Raw genomic sequence first — 21317 nt, 5'->3', positions numbered from 1 at the left:
GTCTCCGTTTACCCAATGCGCAAGGGCGAAATATAGGACCATTCATGGGAGTTGCAGTTCTGTAGTAGAGTTTGAGAGTCCTCCAGAGCTCGGTGTCCGGATGTTTAAAAATATTTCTACTGAAATGCCAAAAAATTCCCCAAAGCTCACTTCCTCAAGAGCTTTGTGATGAGGTGATTACACACACACACACTCTTAGAGTTGTGCTACACTATATATCTTGTGAGTGAGGCATATGGGGAGTGTACAATATTCATACTATGTATGATTCAAAATGGGCACAGAATGTGCTTGTGATACTTATGGCATGAGATGGTGTCTTTCTCATCAGGGCTGTGGCTTTGGGATTTGGAAGCCAAATCATTATGGCTCCAGCCATAGCTAGGCTCCAGAGCTGCAGTAGGCCAAGACTGCAGTAGGCCAGGCTGCAGACTACAGAGGTTCCAGGGACTGGGGGTAGAATGTCTCCAGTACTGCAGTAGGCCAAGACTGCAGTAGGCCAGGCTGCAGACTACAGAGGTTCCAGGGACTGGGGGGTAGAATGTCTCCAGTACTGCAGGGGGGGTAGAACCGTATAATGGTGCAGAGTTGGGAAGCAGAGCAGATGACTGGTCTCCAAGCCCCAGGATTCTCCAGTCCAGTGCCAGGGCCTTGCCAAGGCAGGAACAGGTGCTGGAGAAAAGGAGGAAGTGAGCTGGGGGCCCTAGCAACAAGAGGAGAGACCCTTGACCAGGGGAAACTTCCCCCCGGAGCAGCTGGCCTGGCCAGGGGAAGATACAGTGGGCCGGGGGGCCTTGGGTTGGTTGGGTTGGCAATGCAAGAAAGAGGAAGCTGTTCTAACGTGGAGAGAGCAGGGACAGCATCTCATTGAGGACAATCCAAATCAAATCAAATCAAATCACATTTTATTGGCCACATGCCCGAATACAACAGGTGCAGACATTACAGTGAAATGCTTACTTACAGCCCTTAACCAACAGTGCATTTCTTTTTAACAAAAAAAGTAAAAATAAAACAACAACAAAAAAAGTGTTGAGAAAAAAAGAGCAGAAGTAAAATAAAATAACAGTAGGGAGGCTATATATACAGGGGGGTACCGGTGCAGAGTCAATGTGTAATAACAGTAGGGAGGCTATATATATACAGGGGGGTACCGGTGCAGAGTCAATGTGTAATAACAGTAGGGAGGCTATATACAGGGGGGTACCGGTGCAGAGTCAATGTGTAATAACAGTAGGGAGGCTATATATACAGGGGGGTACCGGTGCAGAGTCAATGTGTAATAACAGTAGGGAGGCTATATATACAGGGGGGTACCGGTGCAGAGTCAATGTGTAATAACAGTAGGGAGGCTATATATACAGGGGGGTACCGGTGCAGAGTCAATGGGAAATAACAGTAGGGAGGCTATATATACAGGGGGGTACCAGTGCAGAGTCAATGTGTAATAACAGTAGGGAGGCTATATATACAGGGGGGTACCGGTTCAAGGTCAATGGAAATGTAAGGTGCGTTGAAGCATTTTACAGTGGAGTGAAATGCATGCTGCTGAAGCCAACTACCATGGGTCCTAGCTTGCTGCATTATGCTTTAGTTCCACTGTTTCCTTTCCAACTTGATAATGATATAAATTTTGTCTTACCGGTATTTCAGAGTTCCAGTGAAGTGCATTAGGTTCAGACATCCATAGAGGGCCTTGGTAGGCTATTCTCCAGCCCAGGGAGGAGGGGCGTAGATGGGGTAACAAAAGGAGGCCCTCTGCCTGCCTGCTGGGTGGAGGAGATTACCAGCCAGGCTGACAAAATGGAGGGGCCCTACTGGGCACTATGGGGGGACCCCCTCCATAGGCAGGTTAAGAGCCACACACACGCGCGCGCACACACACACACGCACGCACACGCACACACACAGGTTCAGCCAATAGGCATGGTAGGGTAGCCTGATCAGGGCTGACAGGTTCAATAGGTTTCAGATGTTTAGATGGGAGACTTCAGAGCTGGTAGAATCAAAGGCTTGTTATTCCCTGGACAGACAGAGCCTGTATCGATCACTATGAGAGGACGTCAGACCGCAGTGATTATCTCCCGATGAGGTTCTGATTCTAGCATGGCATCAACACATCAGGGACAAGGACAATACTGTTCAACCACAGGTCTGTTATGTCAGAGCTTTCTTCAGTCGGGTAGGAAGAATTGAAATTGGAAATACAGCTAAATCTGATACAATATTTAAGGTATACAGCTTCTTTCAACCATATAATTCCATATAAAACACTATAATGAATATAGTGAACTATAGGATCTTTATGCTTAAATCCCCCCCCCCCCACCCCTCCAACCCTCCCCCGATCTTACTCCCTTAGTTATGTTCTTGATTAAATCCCAAGGTCTTTATTATAATTCCTGCAGCATGTATCTCTAATAGCTGGTCTGCTCTCATGACGACATGGCTGCATCCAAAATGGCCCCCTATTCCCTATATAGTGCACTACTCATAGGACTCTGGTCAAAATCAGTGCAGTATGTAGCGAATAGCAGCATGCCGTTTGGGACGCTGCCGTATTTAAATGTCAATCAGGCACTATGCAGATCACTGAAGCAGTAATTACACCCAATTAGTTAACAGCGTTATACAGTAATTAGCAGAGTGACAAATTAATTTCATGACTCAACACAATCTAAAACTAAAATGTTAACTGTAGAATTAGATGTGTATTTCTCTCATAGAAAGAGTTATAGGCTGTAATGCTCATCTATGTGTATTGGGATGTAATCAGCATCATGTCTTCTAGTGATAGGGAAGGGTGCTAACTAGTGACAGGGAAGGGTGCTAACTAGTGACAGGGAAGGGTGCTAACTAGTGACAGGGAAGGGTACTAACTAGTGACAGGGAAGGGTGCTAACTAGTGACAGGGAAGGGTGCTAACTAGTGACAGGGAAGGGTACTAACTAGTGACAGGGAAGGGTGATAACTAGTGACAGGGAAGGGTGATAACTAGTGACAGGGAAGGGTACTAACTAGTGACAGGGAAGGGTACTAACTAGTGACAGGGAAGGGTACTAACTAGTGATAGGGAAGGGTACTAACTAGTGATAGGGAAGGGTACTAACTAGTGACAGGGAAGGGTACTAACTAGTGACAGGGAAGGGTACTAACTAGTGATAGGGAAGGGTACTAACTAGTGACAGGGAAGGGTGCTAACTAGTGACAGGGAAGGGTACTAACTAGTGGCAAGGAAGGGTACTAACTAGTGACAGCGAAGGGTACTAACTAGTAGCAGGGAAGGGTGCTAACTAGTGGCAGGGAAGGGTGCTAACTAGTGAAAACAGGGAAGGGTGCTAACTAGTGACAGGGAAGGGTACTAACTAGTGACAACAGGGAAGGGTGCTAACTAGTGACAGGGAAGGGTACTAACTAGTGACAGGGAAGGGTGCTAACTAGTGACAGGGAAGGGTGATAACTAGTGACAACAGGGAAGGGAGCTAACTAGTGACAGGGAAGGGTACTAACTAGTGACAACAGGGAAGGGTGCTAACTAGTGACAGGGAAGGGTACTAACTAGTGACAGGGAAGGGTGCTAACTAGTGACAACAGGGAAGGGTGCTAACTAGTGACAACAGGGAAGGGTGCTAACTAGTGACAGGGAAGGGTACTAACTAGTGACAGGGAAGGGTGCTAACTAGTGACATGGAAGGGCACTAACTAGTGACAGGGAAGGGTACTAACTAGTGACAGGGAAGGGTACTAACTAGTGGCAGGGAAGGGTGCTAACTAGTGACAGGGAAGGGTACTAACTAGTGGCAAGGAAGGGTACTAACTAGTGACAGCGAAGGGTACTAACTAGTGACAGAGAAGGTTACTAACTAGTGGCAGGGAAGGGTACTAACTAGTGGCAGGGAAGGGTACTAACTAGTGACAGAGAATGGTACTAACTACTGGCAAGGAAGGGTACTAACTAGTGGCAGGGAAGGGTACTAACTAGTGGCAGGGAAGGGTGCTAACTAGTGGCAGGGAAGGGTGCTAACTAGTGACAACAGGGAAGGGTGCTAACTAGTGACAACAGGGAAGGGTACTAACTAGTGACAGGGAAGGGTGCTAACTAGTGACAGGGAAGGGTGCTAACTAGTGATAGGGAAGGGTGCTAACTAGTGACAGGGAAGGGTCCTAACTAGTGACAACAGGGAAGGGTGCTAACTAGTGACAGGGTAGGGTACTAACTAGTGACAACAGGGAAGGGTGCTAACTAGTGACAGGGTAGGGTACTAACTAGTGACAGGGAAGGGTGCTAACTAGTGACAGGGAAGGGTACTAACTAGTGGCAGGGAAGGGTGCTAACTAGTGACAGGGAAGGGTGCTAACTAGTGACAACAGGGAAGGGTGCTAACTAGTGACAGGGAAGGGTGCTAACTAGTGACAGGGAAGGGTACTAACTAGTGACAGGGAAGGGTACTAACTAGTGGCAGGGAAGGGTGCTAACTAGTGACAACAGGGAAGGGTGCTAACTAGTGACAACAGGGAAGGGTACTAACTAGTGACAGGGAAGGATACTAACTAGTGACAGGGAAGGGTGCTAACTAGTGGCAGGGAAAGGTGCTAACTAGTGACAACAGGGAAGGGTGCTAACTAGTGACAACAGGGAAGGGTACTAACTAGTGACAGGGAAGGGTACTAACTAGTGACAGGGAAGGGTACTAACTAGTGACAGGGAAGGGTACTAACTAGTGACAGGGAAGGGTGCTAACTAGTGACAGGGAAGGGTACTAACTAGTGGCAAGGAAGGGTACTAACTAGTGACAGCGAAGGGTACTAACTAGTAGCAGGGAAGGGTGCTAACTAGTGGCAGGGAAGGGTGCTAACTAGTGACAACAGGGAAGGGTGCTAACTAGTGACAACAGGGAAGGGTGCTAACTAGTGACAGGGAAGGGTACTAACTAGTGACAGGGAAGGGTACTAACTAGTGGCAGGGAAGGGTGCTAACTAGTGACAACAGGGAAGGGTGCTAACTAGTGACAACAGGGAAGGGTACTAACTAGTGACAGGGAAGGGTACTAACTAGTGACAGGGAAGGGTGCTAACTAGTGGCAGGGAAAGGTGCTAACTAGTGACAACAGGGAAGGGTGCTAACTAGTGACAACAGGGAAGGGTACTAACTAGTGACAGGGAAGGGTACTAACTAGTGACAGGGAAGGGTGCTAACTAGTGACAGGGAGGGGGCTAACTAGTGACAGGGAAGGGTGCTAACTAGTGACAGGGAAGGGTACTAACTAGTGACAGGGAAGGGTGCTAACTAGTGACAGGGAGGGGTGCTAACTAGTGACAGGGAAGGGTGCTAACTAGTGACAGGGAAGGGTGCTAACTAGTGAAAGGGAAGGGTGCTAACTAGTGACAGGGAAGGGTACTAACTAGTGACAGGGAAGGGTACTAACTAGTGAAAGGGAAGGGTGCTAACTAGTGACAACAGGGAAGGGTACTAACTAGTGACAGGGAAGGGTACTAACTAGTGACAGGGAAGGGTACTAACTAGTGACAGGGAAGGGTACTAACTAGTTACAACAGGGAAGGGTGCTAACTAGTGACAACAGGGAAGGGAGCTAACTAGTGACAGGGTAGGGTACTAACTAGTGACAGGGATTGGTGCTAACTAGTGGCAGGGAAGGGTACTAACTAGTGACAGGGAAGGGTGCTAACTAGTGACAGGGAAGGGTGCTAACTAGTGACAGGGAAGGGTACTAACTAGTGACAGGGAAGGGTACCAACTAGTGACAGGGAAGGGTGCTAACTAGTGACAGGGAAGGGTGCTAACTAGTGACAGGGAAGGGTGCTAACTAGTGACAGGGAAGGGTACTAACTAGTGACAGGGAAGGGTGCTAACTAGTGACAACAGGGAAGGGTGCTAACTAGTGACAACAGGGAAGGGTGCTAACTAGTGACAGGGAAGGGTACTAACTAGTGACAGGGAAGGGTGCTAACTAGTGACATGGAAGGGCACTAACTAGTGACAGGGAAGGGTACTAACTAGTGACAGGGAAGGGTACTAACTAGTGGCAGGGAAGGGTGCTAACTAGTGACAGGGAAGGGTACTAACTAGTGGCAAGGAAGGGTACTACCTAGTGACAGCGAAGGGTACTAACTAGTGACAGAGAAGGTTACTAACTAGTGGCAGGGAAGGGTACTAACTAGTGGCAGGGAAGGGTACTAACTAGTGACAGAGAATGGTACTAACTACTGGCAAGGAAGGGTACTAACTAGTGGCAGGGAAGGGTACTAACTAGTGGCAGGGAAGGGTGCTAACTAGTGGCAGGGAAGGGTGCTAACTAGTGACAACAGGGAAGGGTGCTAACTAGTGACAACAGGGAAGGGTACTAACTAGTGACAGGGAAGGGTGCTAGCTAGTGACAGGGAAGGGTGCTAACTAGTGATATGGAAGGGTGCTAACTAGTGACAGGGAAGGGTCCTAACTAGTGACAACAGGGAAGGGTGCTAACTAGTGACAGGGTAGGGTACTAACTAGTGACAACAGGGAAGGGTGCTAACTAGTGACAGGGTAGGGTACTAACTAGTGACAGGGAAGGGTGCTAACTAGTGACAGGGAAGGGTACTAACTAGTGGCAGGGAAGGGTGCTAACTAGTGACAGGGAAGGGTGCTAACTAGTGACAACAGGGAAGGGTGCTAACTAGTGACAGGGAAGGGTGCTAACTAGTGACAGGGAAGGGTACTAACTAGTGACAGGGAAGGGTACTAACTAGTGGCAGGGAAGGGTGCTAACTAGTGACAACAGGGAAGGGTGCTAACTAGTGACAACAGGGAAGGGTGCTAACTAGTGACAGGGAAGGGTACTAACTAGTGACAGGGAAGGGTGCTAACTAGTGGCAGGGAAAGGTGCTAACTAGTGACAACAGGGAAGGGTGCTAACTAGTGACAACAGGGAAGGGTACTAACTAGTGACAGGGAAGGGTACTAACTAGTGACAGGGAAGGGTACTAACTAGTGACAGGGAAGGGTACTAACTAGTGACAGGGAAGGGTGCTAACTAGTGACAGGGAAGGGTACTAACTAGTGGCAAGGAAGGGTACTAACTAGTGACAGCGAAGGGTACTAACTAGTAGCAGGGAAGGGTGCTAACTAGTGGCAGGGAAGGGTGCTAACTAGTGACAACAGGGAAGGGTGCTAACTAGTGACAACAGGGAAGGGTGCTAACTAGTGACAGGGAAGGGTACTAACTAGTGACAGGGAAGGGTACTAACTAGTGGCAGGGAAGGGTGCTAACTAGTGACAACAGGGAAGGGTGCTAACTAGTGACAACAGGGAAGGGTACTAACTAGTGACAGGGAAGGGTACTAACTAGTGACAGGGAAGGGTGCTAACTAGTGGCAGGGAAAGGTGCTAACTAGTGACAACAGGGAAGGGTGCTAACTAGTGACAACAGGGAAGGGTACTAACTAGTGACAGGGAAGGGTACTAACTAGTGACAGGGAAGGGTGCTAACTAGTGACAGGGAGGGGGCTAACTAGTGACAGGGAAGGGTGCTAACTAGTGACAGGGAAGGGTACTAACTAGTGACAGGGAAGGGTGCTAACTAGTGACAGGGAGGGGTGCTAACTAGTGACAGGGAAGGGTGCTAACTAGTGACAGGGAAGGGTGCTAACTAGTGAAAGGGAAGTGTGCTAACTAGTGACAGGGAAGGGTACTAACTAGTGACAGGGAAGGGTACTAACTAGTGAAAGGGAAGGGTGCTAACTAGTGACAACAGGGAAGGGTACTAACTAGTGACAGGGAAGGGTACTAACTAGTGACAGGGAAGGGTACTAACTAGTGACAGGGAAGGGTACTAACTAGTGACAGGGAAGGGTACTAACTAGTGACAGGGAAGGGTACTAACTAGTGAAAGGGAAGGGTGCTAACTAGTGACAACAGGGAAGGGTACTAACTAGTGACAGGGAAGGGTACTAACTAGTGACAGGGGGGAAGGGTACTAACTAGTGACAACAGGGAAGGGTGCTAACTAGTGACAACAGGGAAGGGAGCTAACTAGTGACAGGGTAGGGTACTAACTAGTGACAGGGAATGGTGCTAACTAGTGGCAGGGAAGGGTACTAACTAGTGACAGGGAAGGGTGCTAACTAGTGACAGGGAAGGGTGCTAACTAGTGACAGGGAAGGGTACTAACTAGTGACAGGGAAGGGTACCAACTAGTGACAGGGAAGGGTGCTAACTAGTGACAGGGAAGGGTGCTAACTAGTGACAGGGAAGGGTGCTAACTAGTGACAGGGAAGGGTACTAACTAGTGACAGGGAAGGGTACTAACTAGTGGCAGGGAAGGGTACTAACTAGTGACAGGGAAGGGTACTAACTAGTGGCAGGGAAGGGTACTAACTAGTGACAGGGAAGGGTACTAACTAGTGACAGGGAAGGGTACTAACTAGTGACAGGGAAGGGTGCTAACTAGTGACAACAGGGAAGGGAGCTAACTAGTGACAGGGAAGGGTGCTAACTAGTGGCAGGGAAGGGTACTAACTAGTGACAACAGGGAAGGGTACTAACTAGTGACAACAGGGAAGGGTACTAACTAGTGACAGGGAGGGGTGCTAACTAGTGACAGGTAGGGGGCTATTGGGGAGGGTGCAGAGAGCTGTGTCACACTGGCTATTAGGAAGGGTGCAGAGAGCTGTGTCCCACTGGCTATTAGGAAGGGTGCAGAGAGCTGTGTCCCAGTGGCTATTAGGGAGGGTGCAGAGAGCTGTGTCCCACTGGCTATTAGGGAGGGTGCAGAGAGCTGTGTCCCACTGGCTATTAGAAAGGGTGCAGAGAGCTGTGTCCCACTGGCTATTAGGGAGGGTGCAGAGAGCTGTGTCCCACTGGCTATTAGGGAGGGTGCAGAGAGCTGTGTCCCACTGGCTATTAGGGAGGGTGCAGAGAGCTGTGTCCCACTGGCTATTAGGGAGGGTGCAGAGAGCTGTGTCCCACTGGCTATTAGGGAGGGTGCAGAGAGCTGTGTCCCACTGGCTATTAGGGAGGGTGCAGAGAGCTGTGTCCCACTGGCTATTAGGGAGGGTGCAGAGAGCTGTGTCCCACTGGCTATTAGGGAGGGTGCAGAGAGCTGTGTCCCACTGGCTATTAGGGAGGGTGCAGAGAGCTGTGTCCCAGTGGCTATTAGGGAGGGTGCAGAGAGCTGTGTCCCACTGGCTATTAGGGAGGGTGCAGAGAGCTGTGTCCCACTGGCTATTAGAAAGGGTGCAGAGAGCTGTGTCCCACTGGCTATTAGAAAGGGTGCAGAGAGCTGTGTCCCAGTGGCTATTAGGAAGGGTGCAGAGAGCTGTGTCCCACTGGCTATTAGGGAGGGTGCAGAGAGCTGTGTCCCACTGGCTATTAGGGAGGGTGCAGAGAGCTGTGTCCCAGTGGCTATTAGAAAGGGTGCAGAGAGCTGTGTCCCACTGGCTATTAGGGAGGGTGCAGAGAGCTGTGTCACACTGGCTATTAGGGAGGGTGCAGAGAGCTGTGTCCCAGTGGCTATTAGAAAGGGTGCAGAGAGCTGTGTCCCACTGGCTATTAGAAAGAGTGCAGAAGAAAACGTTTTAGTGGTATGACTTTATAGAAATTACAAATTAAATGTTTATCTGAGAATGTTTTTCCTTATACTCTGATGTTTACTGAAAGTAAAATGTATTTGGTTTGCTGTCAAACCTGATATCACTGTGTACCAAACCATGTGGGTATTTGGTTTGCCGTCAAACCTGATATCACTGTGTACCAAACCATGTGGGTATTTGGTTTGCCGTCAAACCTGATATCACTGTGTACCAAACCATGTGGGTTGGAAAGGAGGAAAAGGAAATGAAATGATAAAAAGAAGAAGAAATCGAACCAGAGATCTCTTTGTTTCTTCTCATGAAAGAGACAATCAACACTTCTCTCTTCTAACTCCCCCCACAACATCTCAGGTCCTTCAGTATTAAAGGCCCAGTGCAGTCAAAAACACGATTTTCCTGTGTTTTATATATATTTCCACACTATGAGGTTGGAATAATACTGTGAAAATTGTGAAAATGATGATGATGCCGTTTTACTGTAAGAGGTGTTTTATAAAGACCGCCTGAAATTTCAGCCTGTTTTGTTGGAATGGAGTTTTGGCCTTCCTGGTGACATCACCAGGCGGTAAATTAGTCAATCGACCAATAAGAAAGAGAGTTCCAAACCTCTCTGCCAATAACAGCTAGTTTTGAGTTGTCCCCTCCCCACCCAGACAGTCCTAGTCAAAACGCTTGCTTGAGAAATTCCTCTTTGCTAAAGAGCTATTTTTGTTGCTCTGTGACCATTTTAATTTTAAAAATAATCACAGTAAGGAACTTGGCTCATTGTTGATTCTTCTCATGTTTTTCTGTCGGCGTCCCAACTGGCACCATATTCCCTACATAGTGCACTACTTTTGACCAAAGCCCTATCTGGCCCTAGTCAAAAGAAGTGCCCTATATATAGGGGAACAGGGTGCCATTTTGGGACGCCGCATCTGACGTCGACATACTGTTGCCTGCCACTCCACTGTTTCTGCACACAGCCTTAAGCTATCGTTACTATCCGGCTGACAGGAGCAAGACAGCTGCACTGAAATGGGGGGAAACGCTGCTGAGAAACAGGAGAAGAATTTCATTTGGTCACTGCCTCGATGGATTCATGACAGTGGTACAGAACACCTACTTTACGGGGGTTACATTATAGGCCTCTTATCACTTCCTGTTTTCTTCAACCATCCCATATTCCAGATTATACATCCATTACAGCAGCCAATGGGGTTTTACAAAAGGACATGATGTCACGATCGTTATAAACAGCGGACCAAGGCGCAGCGTGATATGCGTACATCTTTTATTTAAGTGCACACACGAACAAAACGAACAAACCAAACGATACGTGAAGTCCTAGGTTATACACCAAAAACAAACCTTACAGGAACATCAAGCGGTAGCAGCTAGTACTCCGGGGACGACGAACGCCGAAGCCTGCCCGAGCCAGGAGGAGGAGCAGCCTCGGCGGCATCCGTGACACATGACTTGTCATTTAGAAGTCTTTAGTTATGATAGTAACACAAACTTCTATGAAGAGTGAGAATTAACATTCCCCCCGGGGTTGTCTTTTCAAAACCCTCCTTACATACCAATCACCTGGGTTGAGTCTGAAATGATACCCTATTCCCCTAAGTAGTGCACACATTTTGTCCAAAGCCCTATGGGACCCCTATGGACGCTGGTCAAATATAGTGCACTATAGAGGGAATAGGGTTAACATTTGGGACTCAAACCTGTTCGTTGTGTTACTGTGTTTGTGCTTCGTTCTCGATGAGACTAAACGTTCATCACGACATTTCCTCTATGCAGGAGGGGTATTGTTGTTTTTCCTGATAAGAATTTAATTCACTCCGTTGTGCGCGACAAGAGAAAACATCGGCATTCTCTCCGGCTAAAGCAAAACGAGAGCGCAGCCACAGACAATAAACAGACAGCAGGAGATTTTCCTTCAGAAGTTGTTCTTGAAGTTCAGAATAAGAGTGAGTCATTACAAACTATCAGTCCCAAAGGGCACCCTATTCCCTATATAGTGCACTACTTTAGACCAGAGAATGGCACCCTATTCCCTGTTTAGTGCACTACTTTAGACCAGAGAATGGCACCCTATTCCCTGTTTAGTGCACTACTTTTGACCCGAACCCAACGGGCCCTGCTGCACTATAAAGGGAAAAGGGCGCCATTTTGGATCTAGCACCAAGATTGCGTATATATATCTCCACATGGGATTTTTCTCACCAGACTGAGCAATACAAGGTTTTAAAATGAGAGCGCTGAGATTCAACAAATCACAGTTGTTATTTTTAGAGACTGATGTAATTTCGTGGCAAAGCCAAACCATTTCCATGGCGATACAATTACACTCTGGATGCTATCGAAATGGCACCCTATTCCCTATGTAGTGCACTACTTTAGACCAGAGAATGGCACCCGATTCCCTATATAGTGCACTACTTTAGACCAGAGAATGGCACCCTATTCCCTATATAGTGCACTGCTTTTAACCAGTGCCAATAGGGCTCTGTAGTATATAGGGAATAGCGCGCAGTTTGGGATAAACGCAGCGTCTACTTCCCAGTGGACTGCAGCAGTAAGAGACAACCGTTCACTTCCTTACTGTCTGTTAAATACCTTCTCTCATCAAGCAGACCTTTAAACAAACAGAGGCAGGAGAAACAGTACCTGGCCCTCCTCTCATCAAGCAGACCTTTAAACAAACAGAGGCAGGAGAAACAGTACCTGGCCCTCCTCTCGTCAAGCAGACCTTTAAACAAACAGAGGCAGGAGAAACAGTACCTGGCCCTCCTCTCATCAAGCAGACCTTTAAACAAACAGAGGCAGGAGAAACAGTACCTGGCTAGTCTGTTTATCTTGGATACAGTTCAAACTAAAGTGGATGGTTGCGTCCCAAATGGCACCCTATTCCCTATATAGTGCACTACTTTAGACCAGAGAATGGCACCCTATTCCCTATATAGTGCACTACTTTTGATAAGAGCCCTGTGAGGATATAGGGAATAGGGTGCCATTCAGGATGCAGAGGATGATAATCTTTTTCTTCTTGGCATCACCTGATGGCTGCCTGGTGGAAGTGGACCACCACTGACAAGATGGCTGCCTGGTGGAAGTGGACCACCACTGACAAGATGGCTGCCTGGTGGAAGTGGACCACCACTGACAAGATGGCTGCCTGGTGGAAGTGGACCACCACTGACAAGATGGCTGCCTGGTGGAAGTGGATCACCACTGACATGATGGCTGCCTGGTAGAAGTGGACCACCACTGACAAGATGGATGCCTGGTGGAAGTGGACCACCACTGACAAGATGGCTGCCTGGTGGAAGTGGATCACCACTGACAAGATGGCTGCCTGGTGGAAGTGGATCACCACTGACAAGATGGCTGTCTGTTGGAAGTGGATCACCACTGACAAGATGGCTGCCTGGTGGAAGTGGATCACCACTGACAAGATGGCTGCCTGGTGGAAGTGGATCACCACTGACAAGATGGCTGTCTGTTGGAAGTGGATCACCACTGACAAGATGGCTGCCTGGTGGAAGTGGACCACCACTGACAAGATGGCTGCCTGGTGGAAGTGGACCACCACTGACAAGATGGCTGCCTGGTGGAAGTGGACCACCACTGACAAGATGGCTGCCTAAAGCAGTATCTCTGTCTCTAGTCCTGAGGTTTCATAAAGGACCAGGGATAAAGCAGTATCTCTGTCTCTAGTCCTGAGGTTTCATAAAGGACCAGGGATAAAGCAGTATCTCTGTCTCTAGTCCTGTTTCCTAAAGGACCTGGGATAAAGCAGTATCTCTGTCTCTAGTCCTGAGGTTTCATAAAGGACCAGGGATAAAGCAGTATCTCTGTCTCTAGTCCTGAGGTTTCATAAAGGACCAGGGATAAAGCAGTATCTCTGTCTCTAGTCCTGAGGTTTCCTAAAGGACCAGGGATAAAGCAGTATCTCTGTCTCTAGTCCTGTTTCCTAAAGGACCAGGGATAAAGCAGTATCTCTGTCTCTAGTCCTGTTTCCTAAAGGACCAGGGATAAAGCAGTATCTCTGTCTCTAGTCCTGTTTCCTAAAGGACCAGGGATAAAGCAGTATCTCTGTCTCTAGTCCTGAGGTTTCATAAAGGACCAGGGATAAAGCAGTATCTCTGTCTCTAGTCCTGAGGTTTCCTAAAGGACCAGGGATAAAGCAGTATCTCTGTCTCTAGTCCTGTTTCCTAAAGGACCAGGGATAAAGCAGTATCTCTGTCTCTAGTCCTGTTTCCTAAAGGACCAGGGATAAAGCAGTATCTCTGTCTCTAGTCCTGAGGTTTCCTAAAGGACCAGGGATAAAGCAGTATCTCTGTCTCTAGTCCTGATGTTTCCTAAAGGTCCAGGGATAAAGCAGTATCTCTGTCTCTAGTCCTGAGGTTTCATAAAGGACCAGGGATAAAGCAGTATCTCTGTCTCTAGTCCTGAGGTTTCCTAAAGGACCAGGGATAAAGCAGTATCTCTGTCTCTAGTCCTGTTTCCTAAAGGACCAGGGATAAAGCAGTATCTCTGTCTCTAGTCCTGAGGTTTCCTAAAGGACCAGGGATAAAGCAGTATCTCTGTCTCTAGTCCTGAGGTTTCATAAAGGACCAGGGATGAAGCAGTATCTCTGTCTCTAGTCCTGAGGTTTCCTAAAGGACCAGGGATAAAGCAGTATCTCTGTCTCTAGTCCTGTTTCCTAAAGGACCAGGGATAAAGCAGTATCTCTGTCTCTAGTCCTGAGGTTTCATAAAGGACCAGGGATAAAGCAGTATCTCTGTCTCTAGTCCTGAGGTTTCCTAAAGGACCAGGGATAAAGCAGTATCTCTGTCTCTAGTCCTGAGGTTTCCTAAAGGACCAGGGATAAAGCAGTATCTCTGTCTCTAGTCCTGAGGTTTCATAAAGGACCAGGGATGAAGCAGTATCTCTGTCTCTAGTCCTGAGGTTTTTTCTTAAAGGACCAGGGATAAAGCAGTATCTCTGTCTCTAGTCCTGAGGTTTCCTAAAGGACCAGGGATAAAGCAGTATCTCTGTCTCTAGTCCTGTTTCCTAAAGGACCAGGGATAAAGCAGTATCTCTGTCTCTAGTCCTGAGGTTTCCTAAAGGACCAGGGATAAAGCAGTATCTCTGTCTCTAGTCCTGAGGTTTCATAAAGGACCAGGGATGAAGCAGTATCTCTGTCTCTAGTCCTGAGGTTTTTTCTTAAAGGACCAGGGATAAAGCAGTATCTCTGTCTCTAGGCCTGAGGTTTCCTAAAGGACCAAGGATAAAGCAGTATCTCTGTCTCTAGTCCTGTTTCCTAAAGGACCAGGGATAAAGCAGTATCTCTGTCTCTAGTCCTGAGGTTTCCTAAAGGACCAGGGATAAAGCAGTATCTCTGTCTCTAGTCCTGTTTCCTAAATGACCAGGGATGAAGCAGTATCTCTGTCTCTAGTCCTGAGGTTTTTTCTTAAGGGACCAGGGATAAAGCAGTATCTCTGTCTCTAGTCCTGAGGTTTCCTAAAGGACCAGGGATAAAGCAGTATCTCTGTCTCTAGTCCTGTTTCCTAAATGACCAGGGATAAAGCAGTATCTCTGTCTCTAGTCCTGAGGTTTCCTAAAGGACCAGGGTGTCACGCCCTGGCTCTGGGGACTCTAATATGTTGAGCCAGGGTGTGTATAGTCTATGTGTGTTCTAGGTTTCACTTTCTGGTTTTGTAGATCTATGTTGGCCAGGGTGGCTCCCAATCAGAGACGGCTGTAGCTCGTTGTCTCTGATTGGGAGTCATACTTAGGTAGCCGTTTGGCACTCGGGGCGGCAGGTGGCTTAGTGGGTAAGAGCGTTGTGCCAGTAACCGAAAGGTCGCTGGTTCTAATCCCCGAGCCGACTAGGTGAAAAATCTGTTGATGTGCCCTTGAGCAAGGCACTTAACCCTAATTGCTCCTGTAAGTCGCTCTGGATAAGAGCGTCTGCTAAATGACTAAAATGTAAATGTAAATGTAATGGCACTCATTCATTGTGGTTTCTTGTTCGTATTTGGTTTGTGTATTACCATTGACTGTCACGTCATCGTTTTGTTGTTTTGATCGTGTGATCATTCTATTAATAAATATGTTCGCCTTCAACGCTGCGCCTTGGTCCTCCTCTCTGTTTGACGAACGTGACAGAAGAAACCACCAAGATTTGACCAAGCAGCGTGTCCAGGAGCCATCGCCAGGGAGATCTCTAACAGATCTCCTTCGCCTCCTCGACTGGGTCAAGCCGAGTGAGGAAGAGAAGGGCTTGACATTGTGGCAGAAGGGCGAAAGGCTGGCGAGGGACATGGAGACCTGGTCCACGGGTAGGAGAGACGCCCAGACATTTTTTAGGGGGGGGCTAACGCCGTGGACGACGGGCCAGCAGGAGACCGCGGCAGAGCGGCCCAGCGGATTGGCAGAGGAGGCCGCCAGGTTACGGGGGCCACTGGTCGAAGAGGGGGTGGAAGGTGTAGAGGCACGGCGAGAGGTACTGGGGTGTGTTACCAGTCCGGTCCGGCCCATTCCAGATCCCTGCGTAGGACCAGTGGTGTGTGTCCCCAGTACGGTCCGGCCTGTTCCTGCTCCCCGCACCAAGTCAGTGGTGCGCTTCGTCAGCCCGGCTCGGCCCGTTCCTGCTCCCCGCACCAAGTCAGTGGTGCGCTTCGTCAGCCCGGCTCGGCCCGTTCCTGCTCCCCGCACAAAGTCAGTGGTGCGCTTCGTCAGCCCGGCTCGGCCCGTTCCTGCTCCCCGCACCAAGTCAGTGGTGCGCTTCGTCAGCCCGGCTCGGCCCGTTCCTGCTCCCCGCACCAAGTCAGTGGTGCGCTTCGTCAGCCCGGCTCGGCCCGTTCCTGCTCCCCGCACCAAGTCAGTGGTGCGCTTCGACAGCCCGGCTCGGCCCGCTCCTGCTCCCCACACCAAGCCAGTGGTGTGCGTCGTCAGTCCGGCACGGCCCGTGCCTGTTCCACCGGTGGCTGGTCCGGCACCGGTCAGATGCTTCACGCCGGAGCTAGAGCAATCCGCTCCACCAGTGTGCAGTCCAGCTCCGGCCAGCGGGGCCAGACCGGACCAGGGGTACTTTGGGGGGTTGGAGAGGGAGCGGGGAACAGGCCCGGAGCCGGATCCGCCGCCTAAGCGGAGTGCCCACCCGGTCCCTCCCCTGTGGTGTTTGGTGGGCGCGGTCGGAGTCCGCGCCTTTAGGGGGGGGTACTGTCACGCCCTGGCTCTGGGGACTCTAATATGTTGAGCCAGGGTGTGTATAGTCTATGTGTGTTCTAGGTTTCACTTTCTGGTTTTGTAGATCTATGTTGGCCAGGGTGGCTCCCAATCAGAGACGGCTGTAGCTCGTTGTCTCTGATTGGGAGTCATACTTAGGTAGCCGTTTGGCACTCATTCATTGTGGTTTCTTGTTCGTATTTGGTTTGTGTATTACCATTGACTGTCACGTCATCGTTTTGTTGTTTTGATCGTGTCATCATTCTATTAATAAATATGTTCGCCTTCAACGCTGCGCCTTGGTCCTCCTCTCTGTTTGACAAACGTGACACAGGGATAAAGCAGTATCTCTGTCTCTAGTCCTGAGGTTTCCTAAAGGACCAGGGATGAAGCAGTATCTCTGTCTCTAGTCCTGTTTCCTAAAGGACCAGGGATAAAACAGTATCTCTGTCTCTAGTCCTGAGGTTTCCTAAAGGACCAGGGATAAAACAGTATCTCTGTCTCTAGTCCTGAGGTTTCCTAAAGGACCAGGGATAAAGCAGTATCTCTGTCTCTAGTCCTGAGGTTTCCTAAAGCACCAGGGATAAAGCAGTATCTCTGTCTCTAGTCCTGAGGTTTCCTAAAGGACCAGGGATAAAGCAGTATCTCTGTCTCTAGTCCTGAGGATTCCTAAAGGACCAGGGATAAAGCAGTATCTCTGTCTCTAGTCCTGAGGTTTCCTAAAGGACCAGGGATAAAGCAGTATCTCTGTCTCTAGTCCTGAGGTTTCATAAAGGACCAGGGATAAAGCAGTATCTCTGTCTCTAGTCCTGAGGTTTCATAAAGGACCAGGGATGAAGCAGTATCTCTGTCTCTAGTCCTGTTTCCTAAAGGACCAGGGATAAAGCAGTATCTCTGTCTCTAGTCCTGAGGTTTCCTAAAGGACCAGGGATAAAGCAGTATCTCTATCTCTAGTCCTGAGGTTTCATAAAGGACCAGGGATAAAGCAGTATCACTGTCTCTAGTCCTGAGGTTTCATAAAGGACCAGGGATAAAGCAGTATCACTGTCTCTAGTCCTGAGGTTTCATAAAGGACCAGGGATAAAGCAGTATCTCTGTCTCTAGTCCTGAGGTTTCCTAAAGGACCAGGGATAAAGCAGTATCTCTGTCTCTAGTCCTGAGGTTTCCTAAAGGACCAGGGATAAAGCAGTATCTCTGTCTCTAGTCCTGTTTGCTAAAGGACCAGGGATAAAGCAGTATCTCTGTCTCTAGTCCTGAGGTTTAATAAAGGACCAGGGATAAAGTAGTATCTCTGTCTCTAGTCCTGAGGTTTCCTAAAGGACCAGGGATGAAGCAGTATCTCTGTCTCTAGTCCTGAGGTTTCATAAAGGACCAGGGATAAAGCAGTATCTCTGTCTCTAGTCCTGAGGTTTCCTAAAGGACCAGGGATAAAGCAGTATCTCTGTCTCTAGTCCCGAGGTTTCCTAAAGGACCAGGGATAAAGCAGTATCTCTGTCTCAAGTCCTGTTTCCTAAAGGACCAGGGATAAAGCAGTATCTCTGTCTCTAGTCCTGAGGTTTCATAAAGGACCAGGGATAAAGCAGTATCTCTGTCTCTAGTCCTGAGGTTTCCTACAGGACCAGGGATAAAGCAGTATCTCTGTCTCTAGTCCCGAGGTTTCCTAAAGGACCAGGGATAAAGCAGTATCTCTGTCTCTAGTCCTGAGTTTTCCTAAAGGACCAGGGATAAAGCAGTATCTCTGTCTCTAGTCCTGAGGTTTCATAAAGGACCAGGGATAAAGCAGTATCTCTGTCTCTAGTCCTGAGGTTTCATAAAGGACCAGGGATAAAGCAGTATCTCTGTCTCTAGTCCTGAGGTTTCCTAAAGGACCAGGGATAAAGCAGTATCTCTGTCTCTAGTCCTGAGGTTTCATAAAGGACCAGGGATAAAGCAGTATCTCTGTCTCTAGTCCTGAGGTTTCCTAGAGGACCAGGGATAAAGCAGTATATCTGTCTCTAGTCCTGAGGTTTCCTAAAGGACCAGGGATAAAGCAGTATCTCTGTCTCTAGTCCCGAGGTTTCCTAAAGGACCAGGGATAAAGCAGTATCTCTGTCTCTAGTCCTGAGGTTTCATAAAGGACCAGGGATAAAGCAGTATCTCTGTCTCTAGTCCTGTTTCCTAAAGGACCAGGGATAAAGCAGTATCTCTGTCTCTAGTCCTGAGGTTTCCTAAAGGACCAGGGATAAAGCAGTATCTCTGTCTCTAGTCCTGAGGTTTCCTAAAGGACCAGGGATAAAGCAGTATCTCTGTCTCTAGTCCTGTTTCATAAAGGACCAGGGATAAAGCAGTATCTCTGTCTCTAGTCCCGAGGTTTCCTAAAGGACCAGGGATAAAGCAGTATCTCTGTCTCTAGTCCTGTTTCCTAAAGGACCAGGGATAAAGCAGTATCTCTGTCTCTAGTCCTGAGGTTTCATAAAGGACCAGGGATAAAGCAGTATCTCTGTCTCTAGTCCTGAGGTTTCCTAAAGGACCAGGGATAAAGCAGTATATCTGTCTCTAGTCCTGAGGTTTCCTAAAGGACCAAGGATAAAGCAGTATCTCTGTCTCTAGTCCTGTTTCCTAAAGGACCAGGGATAAAGCAGTATCTCTGTCTCTAGTCCTGAGGTTTCATAAAGGACCAGGGATAAAGCAGTATCTCTGTCTCTAGTCCTGAGGTTTCCTAAAGGACCAGGGATGAAGCAGTATCTCTGTCTCTAGTCCTGAGGTTTCCTAAAGGACCAGGGATAAAGCAGTATCTCTGTCTCTAGTCCTGTTTCATAAAGGACCAGGGATAAAGCAGTATCTCTGTCTCTAGTCCTGAGGTTTCATAAAGGACCAGGGATAAAGCAGTATCTCTGTCTCTAGTCCTGAGGTTTCCTACAGGACCAGGGATAAAGCAGTATCTCTGTCTCTAGTCCCGAGGTTTCCTAAAGGACCAGGGATAAAGCAGTATCTCTGTCTCTAGTCCTGAGTTTTCCTAAAGGACCAGGGATAAAGCAGTATCTCTGTCTCTAGTCCTGAGGTTTCATAAAGGACCAGGGATAAAGCAGTATCTCTGTCTCTAGTCCTGAGGTTTCCTAAAGGACCAGGGATAAAGCAGTATCTCTGTCTCTAGTCCTGAGGTTTCCTAAAGGACCAGGGATAAAGCAGTATCTCTGTCTCTAGTCCTGAGGTTTCATAAAGGACCAGGGATAAAGCAGTATCTCTGTCTCTAGTCCTGAGGTTTCCTAGAGGACCAGGGATAAAGCAGTATATCTGTCTCTAGTCCTGAGGTTTCCTAAAGGACCAGGGATAAAGCAGTATCTCTGTCTCTAGTCCCGAGGTTTCCTAAAGGACCAGGGATAAAGCAGTATCTCTGTCTCTAGTCCTGAGGTTTCATAAAGGACCAGGGATAAAGCAGTATCTCTGTCTCTAGTCCTGAGGTTTCCTAAAGGACCAGGGATAAAGCAGTATCTCTGTCTCTAGTCCTGAGGTTTTTTCTTAAAGGACCAGGGATAAAGCAGTATCTCTGTCTCTAGTCCTGAGGTTTCCTAAAGGACCAGGGATAAAGCAGTATCTCTGTCTCTAGTCCTGAGGTTTCCTAAAGGACCAGGGATAAAGCAGTATCTCTGTCTCTAGTCCTGAGGTTTCCTAAAGGACCAGGGATAAAGCAGTATCTCTGTCTCTAGTCCTGTTTCCTAAAGGACCAGGGATAAAGCAGTATCTCTGTCTCTAGTCCTGAGGTTTCCTAAAGGACCAGGGATAAAGCAGTATCTCTATCTCTAGTCCTGTTTGCTAAAGGACCAGGGATAAAGCAGTATCTCTGTCTCTAGTCCTGAGGTTTCCTAAAGGACCAGGGATGAAGCAGTATCTCTGTCTCTAGTCCTGGGGTTTCCTAAAGGACCAGGGATAAAGCAGTATCTCTGTCTCTAGTCCTGTTTCCTAAAGGACCAGGGATAAAGCAGTATCTCTGTCTCTAGTCCTGAGGTTTCCTAAAGGACCAGGGATAAAGCAGTATCTCTGTCTCTAGTCCTGAGGTTTCCTAAAGGACCAGGGATAAAGCAGTATCTCTGTCTCTAGTCCTGAGGTTTCCTAAAGGACCAGGGATAAAGCAGTATCTCTGTCTCTAGTCCTGAGGTTTCCTAAAGGACCAGGGATAAAGCAGTATCTCTGTCTCTAGTCCTGAGGTTTCCTAAAGGACCAGGGATAAAGCAGTATCTCTGTCTCTAGTCCTGAGGTTTCCTAAAGGACCAGGGATAAAGCAGTATCTCTGTCTCTAGTCCTGTTTCATAAAGGACCAGGGATAAAGCAGTATCTCTGTCTCTAGTCCCGAGGTTTCCTAAAGGACCAGGGATAAAGCAGTATCTCTGTCTCTAGTCCTGTTTCCTAAAGGACCAGGGATAAAGCAGTATCTCTGTCTCTAGTCCTGTTTCCTAAAGGACCAGGGATAAAGCAGTATCTCTGTCTCTAGTCCTGAGGTTTCCTAAAGGACCAGGGATAAAGCAGTATCTCTGTCTCTAGTCCTGAGGTTT

The sequence above is a fragment of the Coregonus lavaretus genome (genome assembly GCF_964263955.1).
Source record: "Coregonus lavaretus genome assembly, contig: HAP1_SCAFFOLD_3997, whole genome shotgun sequence".
Taxonomy (NCBI): domain Eukaryota; kingdom Metazoa; phylum Chordata; class Actinopteri; order Salmoniformes; family Salmonidae; genus Coregonus; species Coregonus lavaretus.
This window is presented reverse-complemented; position numbering follows the sequence as displayed.